The sequence below is a fragment of the Canis lupus genome, chromosome 38 (genome assembly GCF_048164855.1).
Source record: "Canis lupus baileyi chromosome 38, mCanLup2.hap1, whole genome shotgun sequence".
In the NCBI taxonomy this organism is placed as follows: domain Eukaryota; kingdom Metazoa; phylum Chordata; class Mammalia; order Carnivora; family Canidae; genus Canis; species Canis lupus.
In genome coordinates this window covers 1,982,205-1,995,316 of record NC_132875.1, presented here as the reverse complement: position 1 = coordinate 1,995,316, position 13,112 = coordinate 1,982,205, and the positions used below count along the sequence as shown (strand labels likewise).

Genomic DNA, 13,112 nt, shown 5'->3' with positions numbered 1-13,112 from the left:
TCGAAGGAAGCGGGGTCTGCGGAGGAGACTCGGCGGCGGCGCCCGTTCCCCGTGCTGGCAGGCAGGGCGGACGCGGAGGCTGCCCCGGAGCCGCCCGCCGCCCCCGCCGCGCCGCGACCCGGGGCAGCCCCGACCCGCGCGGGTTCCGGCGGCGCCTTGGGGCCGGGGCCAGGCTCAGGCTCAGGCTCAGGCTCAGGCTCGCCTCCCGTTGTGCGCACGCGCCGCCCGCCCGCCCGCCGCTGGGCCCCGCCCCGCCCCGCCCCGCCCCTCGGCGTCCTGGGAGCCGCGAGCTCGCGCGACCGCTCTTCCCCAGCCCCCCCGCCCTCGTCGCAAACGCGGCCGGAAAGCGCGGCGGCGCAGGCGCAGGCGCCCAGAGCGGAGGCGGCGGCGGCGGCGGCGGCGGCGGCCGCTGGCCAGTGTAAGATGGCGGCGGCGCTGGCGGCGGCAGCGGACGGGGCGGCCGGGCCTGGGACCGTCGGAGCAGCCGCTGGCGGAAGGATGACCCGAGGCGGGGAGCGGGCCGCCGAGCCCCGCCGGCTCCCGTGCTTGTAACCGCCCCGCGGACACCCCCCCCCGACCGACCCGGTCCGTGTCTCGTTCCGGCTTGGCCCGACCCCGAGCCCCCGGCGCGCCCCGCGTCGGCGTAGGTCGGGCCCCGGCCCCGGCCCCGGCCCCGGCCCCGCGGCTCAGGCGAGGCCCCGGCGCCAGCCCCGCGGGGAGGCCCGGCCGCGCTTGCCCGGCTCGGCGCGGGGCTGCCCCCGAGGCCGGCGCGGCGTCCGCGCGGGGGGCGTGCGAGCCCGGGGTGGCCGCCGGCGTGCGCGTGCGACCGGGGCGCCCTGCGGGTCCGAGCCGGGGCCGCCGCGCCCCTCCCCCACCGCGCCGGGCCCAGCCCTGGCCCGCGAGGCCGCGCGCGTCCCCTCGGAGGGCCGGCCCGGCGTGACCCCGCGCGCCCCCGCGCCCCCGGGGCTCCCCGGCCGCGCGTGCCCCGGTCCCCCCGGCGGCTCGTGCGCGTCGCCCCCCGCCCTGCGCGCGCTTTATCTCCGCGCGGCCGCGGGGCCCCGGCCCAGGTTCCTCCCGGACGCAGGCCTCCGCCGTGTAAACTTTTGACTTTTCTCAGCCCTCCAGTGACCCGACAGACGCGTTATCTCAGGACCCAGCCTGGCCCGCCCGCAGGGATAGGAGGAGGAGGAGGTGAGTAGGAGCTGAAGCGTGCGCATCCCCGGGCCACGGCGGGCCCCACCCCGGTGTCCGGACGCCGGGCCCCGGGGCCGGGGTCTGGGGCGGGCCGGGTCGCAGCGCGGGCCCCAGCTCCCGCCCCAGCTCCCCGGGAGTCACTCTGGCCAGTTGCACGGGCCCGCGGGCGCCCCGACTCCCCGTCCCGCAACTGTTGCTGCGTATCTTCCAGCGACTCCGGCTAAGCCTGGAAGCGAATGCGCCCCCCCCGTCTCCCACTCCCTCCCTCCCTCTTCCTTTATGCCTCTGCCTCGTGCGTCGCCTCCGTGTGGATCGTGTTTCCTGCACTGTTAGAGGCTGGGAATTAACTTTGCCGGAGTTCCTGCGGCCGCGGCCTCTCGTCGAACCGGGTGTCCTCCCTCCTCAGGGCCCTGGGCCGCGCTAGTTATTTCTATTTAGAGGAGAATCTCGAGCTGCTTGTCACTAAAGCCGGGCAGGGACGCTGCCGTCAGCTGGTGCCCGAGTTCAGTCCACCCCGCGGAGTTACAGCTTGGCAGGAGACCGTAGCAAATAGGGTTAAAAAAAAAAATCTATCTATCTATCTATATATATATATAATGGTAACACCAGCCGCTCCTTTGGAGCTGCTCTGAAGAGTTCTCGGTCATCCTGTGCGTTCAGCAGCAGCAGCAGCAGCAGCACGGGCCGGGGCCAAACAGGGAGTCCGAACATACTGGTAGACAGGATTTTTTAACACTCCTAGGTTGTTTCTTTTTTCTTAGGTGTAGTGCTGTGGTTAAAGTCTGTGGGTTGTGACAGAGGAGCTGGGTGGCTCTGGGAGGTTGGGCCTGGCTGACTCTTAATTCCTTTACAGTTTGTACTTGGTGAGGGTTGTTTTGTTCTACGTGTTGTCCTGATTAGAAAACGAACTGGAGTAAGACTATATTATTGGTGGTCTGTATGTGTATCCGTGAGCTCTAAGGAGATAATACAGCCTTTGGACCTGGACAGACCCAAGTTTAAATACTGTGCTAAGATTTATTGGCCGTGTGACCTTGGGCAAGCTACTTAAACTTCTCTGACTCTTAATTTCCATATCCCTAAACGTGGGATAATGCCACTAACGTCCTGGGCTCATTGTTAGTATTGTATGGGGGAACTTACATGAAGCTCTTAGGTTATGCCTAACGTATGATAGACACTAAAGAAGAGTGTTCTCTGTCTCCCTTACATGTCGTTGCCATGGCTTTGAGGAAGGTCTGTGTTAGTTTACACTTCTTTGGATTCAGCTTTTTAACATGTTTTCCTTTTTTTTTTTCCCCCCTCCCCACTTTAAGTCATTTCTAATTGGTCAGCTTAGAGTTATACTTTGTGGATACACCCCTGGAGTTATCTTTTGAGCGTGATTGAGGTCCGTGTGGTGGGGTTCAAGACCAGAGGACAGTGGAAATACTAGATGTTAGTCTGTGTGTGTCTCCAGATGCATTTTTATTTTTTTTATTTTTTAAAGATTTTATCTATTCGTGATAGAGAAAGAGAGGCAGAGACACAGGAGGAGGGAGAAGCAGGCTCCATGCAGGGAGCCCAACACAGGACTTAATCCCGGGTCTCCAGGATCGTGCTCTGGGCCAAAGGCAGGCGCTAAACCACTGAGCCACCCAGGGATCCCCCTTCAGATGCATTTTTAGACTAAACATCAGCACATCTCCATAGTCGATTGCTTCTTTCCTCTTGGTCTGTTAGCACACCTGATGAGCGTTGACACAAGGATTATAATTCTTTCCCTTGCTGCTTTGGTGGTGGTCACGGTCTCTGCTCCAGCTACCTGTTAGGCCTTTTCCTTTCGGCCTTGAATAGAATACATTTTTTTTTTTCCCAGGCTGTTGGGCACTGCAGTGATCCTCATCAATAGATTATCAGAGAACTAGATCATGAAAAGGTCTCCTTGTTCTTGGAAGTGAGTCTGGGGCTAGGGAGCAAGGAATGCAGAGCGTATTATTTCATCTCCCCAGCTGGACCATCTTAACAATACGATGGCATAGATGCAGGTTTTTAACTTTCTCTGTTGGCTATTCTTCTACATCTTTTGGGGGGAGGTAAGGGCACATTTAAACTAAAAGTGTTGATAATATTGCAGTGAAGTCAACTGTATTCATTCAGGCCAGTGGTCCAGTTAGAGTTGATCACCTTCCATTACCACCATCCAGGGTCTGAATTCTCCCAATTGAAAAGTAGACTTTTGGATGGAGGGTTTTGCAGTGGGCTGAAACTGCATTTTTATTATTTGTTTTTATGAGATCTGGAGATCTGTGTTGGGTAAGGGGTGGAGTTGGGAGGAGAGAAGGACGTATGTTGAAAGAGGCATAACTTTGTTCCTTATTACTCTCTGTGCCGGGTAAGAATCCCTCCTCCCCCAGGCGTTTCACAGTCTGAGCTCCGGGTGCTATCTTTGTGTATAGTGAACCCCAGTGTTCTTGGTCTGTGGACCCCAACTGCAAAATTCTTAACCTTTCTGAACGTTATTTTGTATTTCAGGGCATTGCATAAGAATTGTCACATCTTATTAGGAAGTATTAGGAAGTGTCTTATTAGGAAGTATTTCCTAGTAGGGCTGAAGTGGGAGGCGAGGTTTGCTTATGAACTTTATTCTCACCACCAACCTGACAGGGCATTTTATACGGCAGTCTGTGGAATGTGTAGGAACCCAGTACCAGTGCTGTGATCTTTAGTGTTGACTAGGATCAACCTAAGACAGAAGCTTGTCTTCAGAGAGCGCTAAAAGAAAGCAGCCTTTTTGTTGCCAGTTTAAAACAATACTGACATTTCAAGAGCAAAAGGACTCTAGGAGAAGACGTTCTGCAGAAGCGCGCCCTGTTGTGGAAGTCTGAGGCCTTCAGGCTTTCACGCTCACAGTCCCTTGTTCTAGCAGGTGAGTTGCAGGCTTTTAAAATCGTGAAGTGACTAATTAAACTTTGTTTTCAGGAGATAGGTTTGTTTCTGGATTGTTTCTACCGTAGAAAAGTTATTCTAAACATGTCTAGGAATGGTCTAGATTATAAAAGACAGTTATCCAAACAGAGTTTTTCATTGCATAACATTGGCCTTGAAGTTTTTAAGATTGAATTAGCTTTTTCCTTTTTTAAAAAAAGCAAATTATCAGTAAGCCAAGATAATCTCCTTACCCTCACCCAGTCTGGAACCCTGGCCACTAACTGAAAGAATTGAATCAGCAACAGACGTGGAGGTGGTGACGTGTATCTTGATGTCAGAGCCAGATGCCAGTGATTTTAGTTTAGCTTTACGGTAACACTGAAAACTTTTCATCCTAATGTTTTTGTGAACGTGATAGAGAAACTTTGTCATTGTTACGATCGTCAGAAATTCTTGTTTACTTGATTCAGTTGTTTTCTTGGTGAAGAAAGTCCTTGAAAGGTCTTTGAAAGTTAGTGTGTAATGAATTTTGTGAATCGGTCACACTCCTTTACAGCAGTAGGCTTTTATCTCTGTCTCCATAGGATACAGTTTTCTGGGCCAGAAGCCCACTTTCTCAAGTACTGCCTCAACTTCTGGAATGTGTATGCTAAAGATAAATTAATGACCTGAGTCTGCTCTGAGTTTGCAGATAGGGCTTGGGGAGTTATTAATATGACAAAGATGGCATCTTATTAATGAAATGTAGTGTGTCTAATGGATTGGGTTATTGCAAGCATTGTTGGTATCACATCTGAGAGGTTAGGTATTTGCCCCTGTCCTCTGGTGGTACTGTTGAAGTTCTGACGTGAGGCATTCATGCTTGCCTCTCATGTCCTTTTGTTGTTGTTCTTGGTTTTTCTTATTAGCCATCTGGAAATCTGTAGACTTTACCTCGGGGTAGCCAGGAGGCTGTTTGTCTGGTGTACTTTAAGCCTCGCCACGTGATCTGACCTGTTTCTAACCTTATTTAGGACCCTGGCGTAAGGCTCTCTCCTCTCACCTAGTGCAGGTAGGAGAGCACTTCTTGATGTTTTTAGCTTTTCTGTTTTTATTGTTTTGTTGTCAGTTGTGTCTTTGGAGTATCACTCTTCCGTGTCCTTTCCCGTGATTAAAGAAAAATTTGAAGTGTGAGTGGTAAAAACTGGTAACGGGAGCTGGATTCTGATGTAAATGTAAATCATTTCATTGTGGAAATGCAGTGGAGTTTCATTAGAAATGACTTTTCCTTAGAATCATTTAAATCTAGGTAAATGGGCTTAAATGTTGTCATAAAAAGTTCCTTAGCTGTATGGCTGCAGACAGCACTTAAGAGTTAGAGTGCATTCCTAACATACTCTGAAATACTGTTGTTAGAATTAAAGCCAATAAACTATAAACACGGGACATGTGGTATTACCAACAGGGAGAGAAGGCATTCATCCAAAGGGGGAATGAAGCTCCTTGTGCATAGTATAGCCTCTGCAGGAATTCCTTGTTTCCTTCCTCCTCATCTGTGAGGACTGCTTTGAAGTGCTCATTGTGGCTCTCCAGCAAACCTTCAAGAGGGAGAACAACTGAGAGAGAGGGAGGCTTATATTTTGGGCACCTCAGTATGTTGCTTTACCATAGTTTGTAGAGCATGAATGTGCTCAAGAGATACTGACAGAGCCCCTTGATTCTTCAAGAGGCCAGTGAGAGCAGGTAAGCAGATCTCAGAGCCTTGGAACCGTGTCCTCGGTTGTGCACAGTGTTTGGAGGATTGTTGCTGAGTGGTGAAGCAGCCCAGGCTTCTCTAGGAAATGCCGTGGCGGGGGGGGGGGGGGGGGGGCAGAAGTGAGAAGCTAGAAAAATAATAAACATCTTTACCATGTACAGACAGGCTCTTTGCAAAATCCTTGTCTCTAATTCTCTAAACCAGCTCCTGCGGGGTAATGGACTTGTCCCATTTTATGAAAAGAGAAACAGACTTAAGTCTGTTATTAGACGGTGTGCTGTCTTCAGAAACCTGGGCTCTTCGTGGCCAACCGATGAAGCAAAAGCGCTGAAAGGAAGAGTTTAGTATTTCTTATAAAAGCATATGTAGGGCAGCCCCGGTGGCCCAGCAGTTTAGCGCCTGCCTTCGGCTCAGTGCCTGATCCTGGAGACCCGGGATCGAGTCCCGCGTTGGGCTCCCTGCATGGAGCCTGCTTCTCCCTCTGCCTGTGTCTCTGCCTCTCTCTCTCTGTGTCTCTCATGAATAAATAAAATCTTTAAAAAAAAAAAAAAAGCATATGTAAAGTATAAAAGGTCTATCCACGTGACAGTATGAATAAAAACATTTCTGAATTGTTTAAACATGGGTCTCAGGTTGTGATAAATTGGTAAGTTAATGAGTTTTTTGAGGAAATAACTTTAATGGACATAACCAGACTGCAAGAGATAGCTGGATCCTTTCCTGGTCCTTGAAGAGAGAGAGAACAGCGTTCTCCCTTCACAGCGGAGGAAACCCCACAGAACACTGCCTGACTCTCAGAGCCTCTCCTCGATCTGCATCTTTCTGTACTTCTCTGAAGCATTTGAAATGTGGACGGTCCCCAGTTCTTGAAACCTTTTTGTCCCTTGGCTTCCAAGATGTTTGATGCTCATTATTCCTTTTGTTCTTCTGTGCATTTTTTTGGTCTCCCTCTTATTTCTTTTCCTACAGGTAGGTATTCCCCAAGATTCCTCCCTTGGACTCTCTCACCTTTCTTGGGTACTTAAATTTTTGATTTTTTTTTTTCCCAGTGAGGTATAACTTATAAGGTGGTTGATTTTGAAGCTTCTCTGTACAGTAATTCCCAAGTCTGCATCTCTGACCCTAATTTCTCAAATTGCAGACCTGCATTTGTTTTCCACTACCTTCCTGATGTGTCAACTTGGATTTTAAACATAAAGTCAAATTCATCTCTTCTCCCACACATGCCAGCTTCTCATTTATGACACTGATTTCCCCTGGGCACCCAGAGTCAAGCTTGTCTTTTTGATTTTGGGGCTTCTGAAGAAGTGCTGTTGAAGCAGGTACTATCGGTTCCGCCTCGGCAGCATCCTCACATCCCTGCTTTTCATTTCTTCTGCCAGCAGCTTGGTGCTTTTTACCTCCACGACTAGGGGAGCTTTTGAACTTGTTTCTCCTTCCCTTTCTGTTTCAGTCTGTCTTCTTATCCTTGACAAAATAACCCTCCTGATTACTCAGCACACACGCACATCTTAACCAATCAGCTGCACCCTACCACCTGCCCCAAACATACCAGGTTTTTCATCTTCCATGTATTTGCTCATTCTTGGCCTGATGTTCTCAGCTTAATCCACTGAAATCCTGTCTTCCCTTCAAAGCTGAGATTATCTTTTTTCTTTTTTATGACACTGATGCTTATTATGTCATTTATATCATAGTTGTATACTCATTTTTCCTAATTGACGATTGGCTACAGAATGGATCAGGACTGCCCTGCCTGTATCTGTAGCTCCTGTGTTGCCTTGGAGGTTGTTGCATTACTAGCTTGTCTGTGTATGGATGGGCCACTGGGTGGTGCCAGAGGCCTAGAATTTGGGTTAACAAGGGCAGCTAGAGTGCTGGCAGATCTTCTGCACAACATGAATAGAGATTAATTTTCCTGATCCAGAAGCGTTTATAGTTTCTTTCTGCTCCTCTGTCCAGTTTACCAGAGGAGACAGTGCAGTCTGTTCACCTCCTCTAAGTACTCAGTGGAGAGTGGCACAGAACTAAAGGCCTACCCGCCCTGTAAACATGTTGTATGTAGTATGAGTTTCAGTTTCCTTGGGGTTATTCTTTGAATTTCAGTGCCTAAGGCTCTCTGATTAATAAACACCATACTGAAAAAAAAAAATAAATAAATAAACACCATACTGTTGGGAGCGTGGTTGGCGGCGGGAGTCAGGAAAGTTGGCTAGAAGAACCGTTTATTGTGAAGTAGTGAAATAAGGTGAGGAGAATGAATTGAAAATGAGCCATTTCAGCTTGAAAACCACACTTGGGGTGGGAAAAGTAGGACTGGTCTATTCCAGATGGACCACAGAGCCCAGGGCAGAGAGGCAGATTTGTCCTGTGGATGAAGATTGGCCCTGAACAGCTGTCCTGTTATGGGTGTGTTGGGACATGTGTCCTCCCTAAAGGAGCCAGAGACTGTGTGGCTCTTGGATATCTGTTCTAATAATAATTGAAGTATTTTCTACCACCGTTTCTCAGTTTCAGAGGAGATTCTAAAACTTTGTCTACTTAAATATGGGTGTTGGTGTAGGGTAGTTGGGCACTTGAATTGCAGAGGGAGGCGCGCCAAACCAGACTGTTGGGCTTATATAAGTCACAGGGACTCTCAGGGTGGGGAGAGCTTGGGTCTTAGCAAAGGGATCGGGGATGGTAATGTTGTAGGTGTTGATGCTCCCATTGGGCCTGAGATGAACAAGAATTACCACACCCATTTTCTTAGACCCTAGACTCCAAAGGAATTAAAATGAAATTGAATTTGAGAGAAATTTAAAAAATAAAAAAAATTTTTTAAAAAGATTTTATTTATTAATTCATTCATGAGAGACAGAGAGAGGCAGAGACACAGGCAGAGGGAGAAGCAGGCTCCATGCAGGGAGCCCGACGTGGGACTCGATCCCCAAACTGGGATCACACCCTGGGCCCAAAGGCAGGCGCTCAACTGCTGAGCCACCCAGGGATCCTTAAAAAATAAAAATTAAAAAGCGTTAAGTAGGGACGCCTGGGTGGTTCAGCAGTTGACTGTCTACCCTTGGCTTAGGGCGTGATCCTGGTTCTGGGATCGAGTCCCACATTGGGCTTCCTATGGGGAGCCTGCTTCTCCCTCGGCCTGGGTCTCTGCCTGTGTCTCTGCCTCTCTCTCTGTGTTTCTCATGAATGAACAAATAAAATCTTTAAAAAGATAAAATAAAAAAATAAGTGTTAAGTGTACAAATCAACAGTACAACCACTGAAACTCTTTTAAACTGCTTGAAGCTACCGATACTTTTAGCTGTCTCCAAGACAGTGAGGTTGGAATCTTTTTATAAGTTTAGGATTCATCTTGTGTTTCATGGCGTTGCTGATAAATCATAGGTGCCTTCGGTCACAGCAAAACCCCTCCCATACCGGCTTTTTCAGATAAGGACTGATGTTTTGCTCTCACTTACTGTGGCATATTGACCATTTTAGCTAATTTCTATTAATAATCACAGTGTTGAGAATTGAGTGTTTTAAATTTTGTCCTCTATTTTTTTTTTTTTTCCAGTAGGCTCTATGCTAGGCATGGAGCCCAGTACAGGGCTTGAACTCATGACCCTGAGATCAAGATCTGAGCAGAGATCCAAGAGTCGGATGCTTAACTGACTGGGCCACCCAGGCGCCCTGAGAATTTAGTATTTTTCACTTTAATTGTTGGTCTTTGTCACTTAGCACTTTCCCTGACTTTCTTCCCCTTACCTCCCTTCTCTTACTCCCTTTTATCGGCCACATTTCTTGAGGTATCATTTACATGTAAACATGTATGTAGTATGAATTTCAGTTTCAGTAAAATTTATGCCTTTTCTCAGTGACCCGTTTGGTGGATTCTGACAAACATGTAGTCCCATGACACTACGCTGGTCCAGGCATAGAACATTTCCATCACTTCCAGAAGTTTTCTTGTGCCTGTTCTTCCTTCACCCCCAGCAACCACTGTTTTGCTGTCTTTATAGTTTATATTTTTTTTAGCATGTCCCATGAATGGAATCCTATTATGTAGCTACTTGAGTCTTGCTACTTTGACTTAGTGTGACATATTTGCCACCTATCCACAGTGCTGTATCAGTAAGTCATTCCTTTTTATTGCTCAGTAGTATGCCAGTGTGCGGATGGACCACAACTTGTGTGTTATCCATGACCTGGCTGGAGGACATTTGGTTGTTCTCAGTTTTTGGTGGATCTAAATAAAGCCACTAAAAAAACATTCACCTGTAGGTGTCTGGATGGAGTACATACCCGAGTGGGGTTCCTGGGCTATATGGTAAGTTTGTGTTTGGCTTTATAAAAAAATTGCTGAACTGCTTTCCAAAGTGACTCTGCCGTTTTGCATTTCTCCCAGCAGTGTGTGGGACTTCAGTTGTTCCTCTCCTTGTTAGCACTCAATCAAGGAAGCTTATGTTATTATTTTAATAAATTTTAGCCATTCTAATAGGTATAGAGAGCTGTAGTATAGTTTTATTATATTTTATTATTATTTTAAAGATTTTATTTATTCATGAGAGACACAGAGAGAGAGAGAGAGAGGCAGAGACACAGGCAGAGGGAGTAGCAGGCTCTTCGTCGAAGCCTGATGTGGGACTCGATCCCGGGACCATCACGCCCTGAGCCAAAGGCAGACGCTCAACCACTGAGCCACCCAGGCGTCCCTGTAGTGTAGTTTTAATTTGTATTTCCCTAAAGACTGATAATGTTGAGCATCTTTTCAGCTGATTGTTACTTAGCTGTGAGAAGTAGATTTTTGTCTGCTGCCCTCTATGAAATCTATTGCAGGTATTTTCTTCCAGTCCATAGCTTGTCTTTTCCTTTTCTTAGCGGCATCTCTCAAAGCATAAATTTTTATTTTGATATGTCCAGTTATTTAATTTTTTTCTTTCATAGTTTGTTTATTTTTTGAGTCCTGTCTTAAATATTTGCCTAACTTCTGTCCCAACATTATCTTCTTTGTTTTCTTCTGGAAGTTATATTGTTTGTGCTTTTACATTTTTTTAAGTTTTTTGTGTTTTTGTGTGTGGGTTTTTTTTTGCATTTGGATGTCCTGTTCTGGTGCACGTAGTCTCTTGCACAAATCTTTCATCAATATTAGGAAAAAAAAGAAAGCAGCCTCAGGGGTTTTAAACAAGAGATATTTGGTACCTCTTCCACAAAATATTTTTATACTCTGTATTAATTGTCCTTTTGCTTCGTTTTTAGTTAATAATTTGTCATATATTTGGTTAAGAATTTAAAGTCTTTTTATTAGCACAAGAGAAATCTAGGTCACTGGAATTTCTTGGGTAGAAATTAAAATGACACCTGGATCTTTTTTTCCCCCATCCCCCAATAGTTTACTCTTTAACCTTCAGTTTGGCAAGGGTTATGGTTATTTTTAGAGTGTAGGCAGTTGAGCTAATCTAATTAAACTCCCCCAGCTACCTGGGACAGTCAGCTCATCAGCTCTTCCAAGCTCACATTGGTTTGCTCTGGACTGGATTTTACATGGAAATTGGTCAAGGTAAAAGCAGTGGATTTGTTGGGAATATAGTGCATTAAAGAATGAAGAAGGTAATTTTTTTTTTTTTTTTTTTTTTTGAAGAAGGTAATTAATTTATGTTTAGGTCAGGTATGGTCCCTAACTTCTGATCGCAAAATAAGGTTATATTCTTTGGTAATGAAAGAGATTCTAGAGTGGCTCCTACCCTTTGAGACCTAGGGTACCGTCAAAGCATCCTAGCCTGCTTTAGTTTGGATACTTTAATTCCTGTCCCAGAGTTGAGATGGTTTTAAGTTTCTTCATTCTGATAGAAATGTGTATGATTAAAAATAACAGGTCATTTCCAAAGTGACTGTATTTTTTTTTTTTTTTTTACTGTATTGTCATCATTTCTTGCCTTTTTAGAAAAGTGGCCCTTGGCATGGGGGAGGGTGTACCAAGGGGTATTGGAGATGGGCCAGTGATGTATAGAAAAAGCAAGTTGGGATTTCTATTTTTTTTCCTAGAAAAATTAAACTTAGTATTTGATGTGGTTTGATTAGTTGTGTATATGTACGTATACAAGTGTTGAGGATTTATGGTAAAAATTTTCACTGATGGGGTTTATAGTCAGTTTTGAGACCACTGCTCCAGAGTATCCTTCTGCACAATCTTTAACATAAAATTCTACTTATCTGTATCCTCTTTGGAATTATTAATACTATTTTACCCCCCAAAAAAAATGAAGTCTGAGAAGATTAAGTAGCTCATCCATGGTCAGAAAGGATGCTACTGGCTGAGATACTACAACCTTGGACTAATTTTCAATCTAGAACTAATTTTGCTAAACTCTGTGGCCCCTAAATTGTGACCTTTAGAAGCTATCTGCCTACCAACTCCGTGGTTAAACACAGTTGGCATAGGCATTTGCAGGCTTGTCCCTGCTTCTGAATTTAGTAATACATTTCTGTCAACTTCTCCCCAAAAGATCTCTTTTTGCAAGTACCTTAAGCCATTTTCCCCAAAAGGCAGATCTTTCAACCTCTCAATATGGGTTGAACCGTATGGCTCTGCTTTTCCCGCCTCAGGGCTAGGAGCTTTGGCTCCTCCTGGTCATGGAGGCTGGGAAAGCAAGTGTATTTCCTAGTGCCCGTATGCGTCTACAGCTCGGGCAGTCTGGGCTTCTGTAGGAATTGATGCAATTTGATTTTGAGAGAGGGTTTCTGGAGCCACTTTCTTCTTTAGAAGATGATAATGGTGGGGTGAAAAATATGGCTGGTATGGTTGTGAGTTTTGCTTCTGGAGGTGAGAACATCGAATCTCTTCTCAGTTGACCAGAACGTGTGCTTAATGACCCGAGTTTTTAATCTTTTTTTTTTTTTTTTTTTAAGATTTTACTTACTTACTTACTTACTTACTTATTTATTTATTTATTTATTTATTTATTTATTTATTTATTTATTTATGAAAGACACAGAGAGAGAGGCAGAGACACAGGCAGAGGGAGAAGCAGGCTCCATGCAGGGAGCCTCATGTGGGACTTGATCCCGTGTCTCCAGGATCATGCTCGAGCCAAAGGCAGACGCTTAACTGCTGAGCCACCCAGGCATCCCCCAAGTTTTTAATCTTAACAAGGTAGCACACTTGTTTTTCCCGCCTCAAAGGACTTTTTGCAGTTAATATAATTAACTTAAACCCTAGATGGGGAAGAAGATATTGCTGAGATTCTCAAGAATAAATACAGGGACTACCAATGGGAAAAGGCCAGTGCTGTGT

The 13,112-nt window shown here is 46.4% G+C and overlaps 1 protein-coding gene across 5 annotated transcripts in view; it reads left to right on the top strand.

The window, feature by feature from the left end:
* The first annotated feature begins 355 nt into the window (after nucleotides 1–355).
* The window catches only part of DCAF8 (DDB1 and CUL4 associated factor 8), a 42,111-nt gene continuing 29,354 nt past the window's right edge, over nucleotides 356–13,112 (top strand). For 2 of the 5 annotated variants that reach the window (XM_072814456.1, XM_072814452.1), the window contains exons 1-2: nucleotides 373–585; nucleotides 1,118–1,191. The gene's annotated coding sequence lies outside the window, so the exon portion shown is untranslated. Of the gene's footprint in view, nucleotides 648–1,117; nucleotides 1,192–3,840; nucleotides 4,103–13,112 lie in introns of those variants that run through there. The other 3 variants (XM_072814453.1, XM_072814454.1, XM_072814455.1) reach the window with 3 other exon arrangements.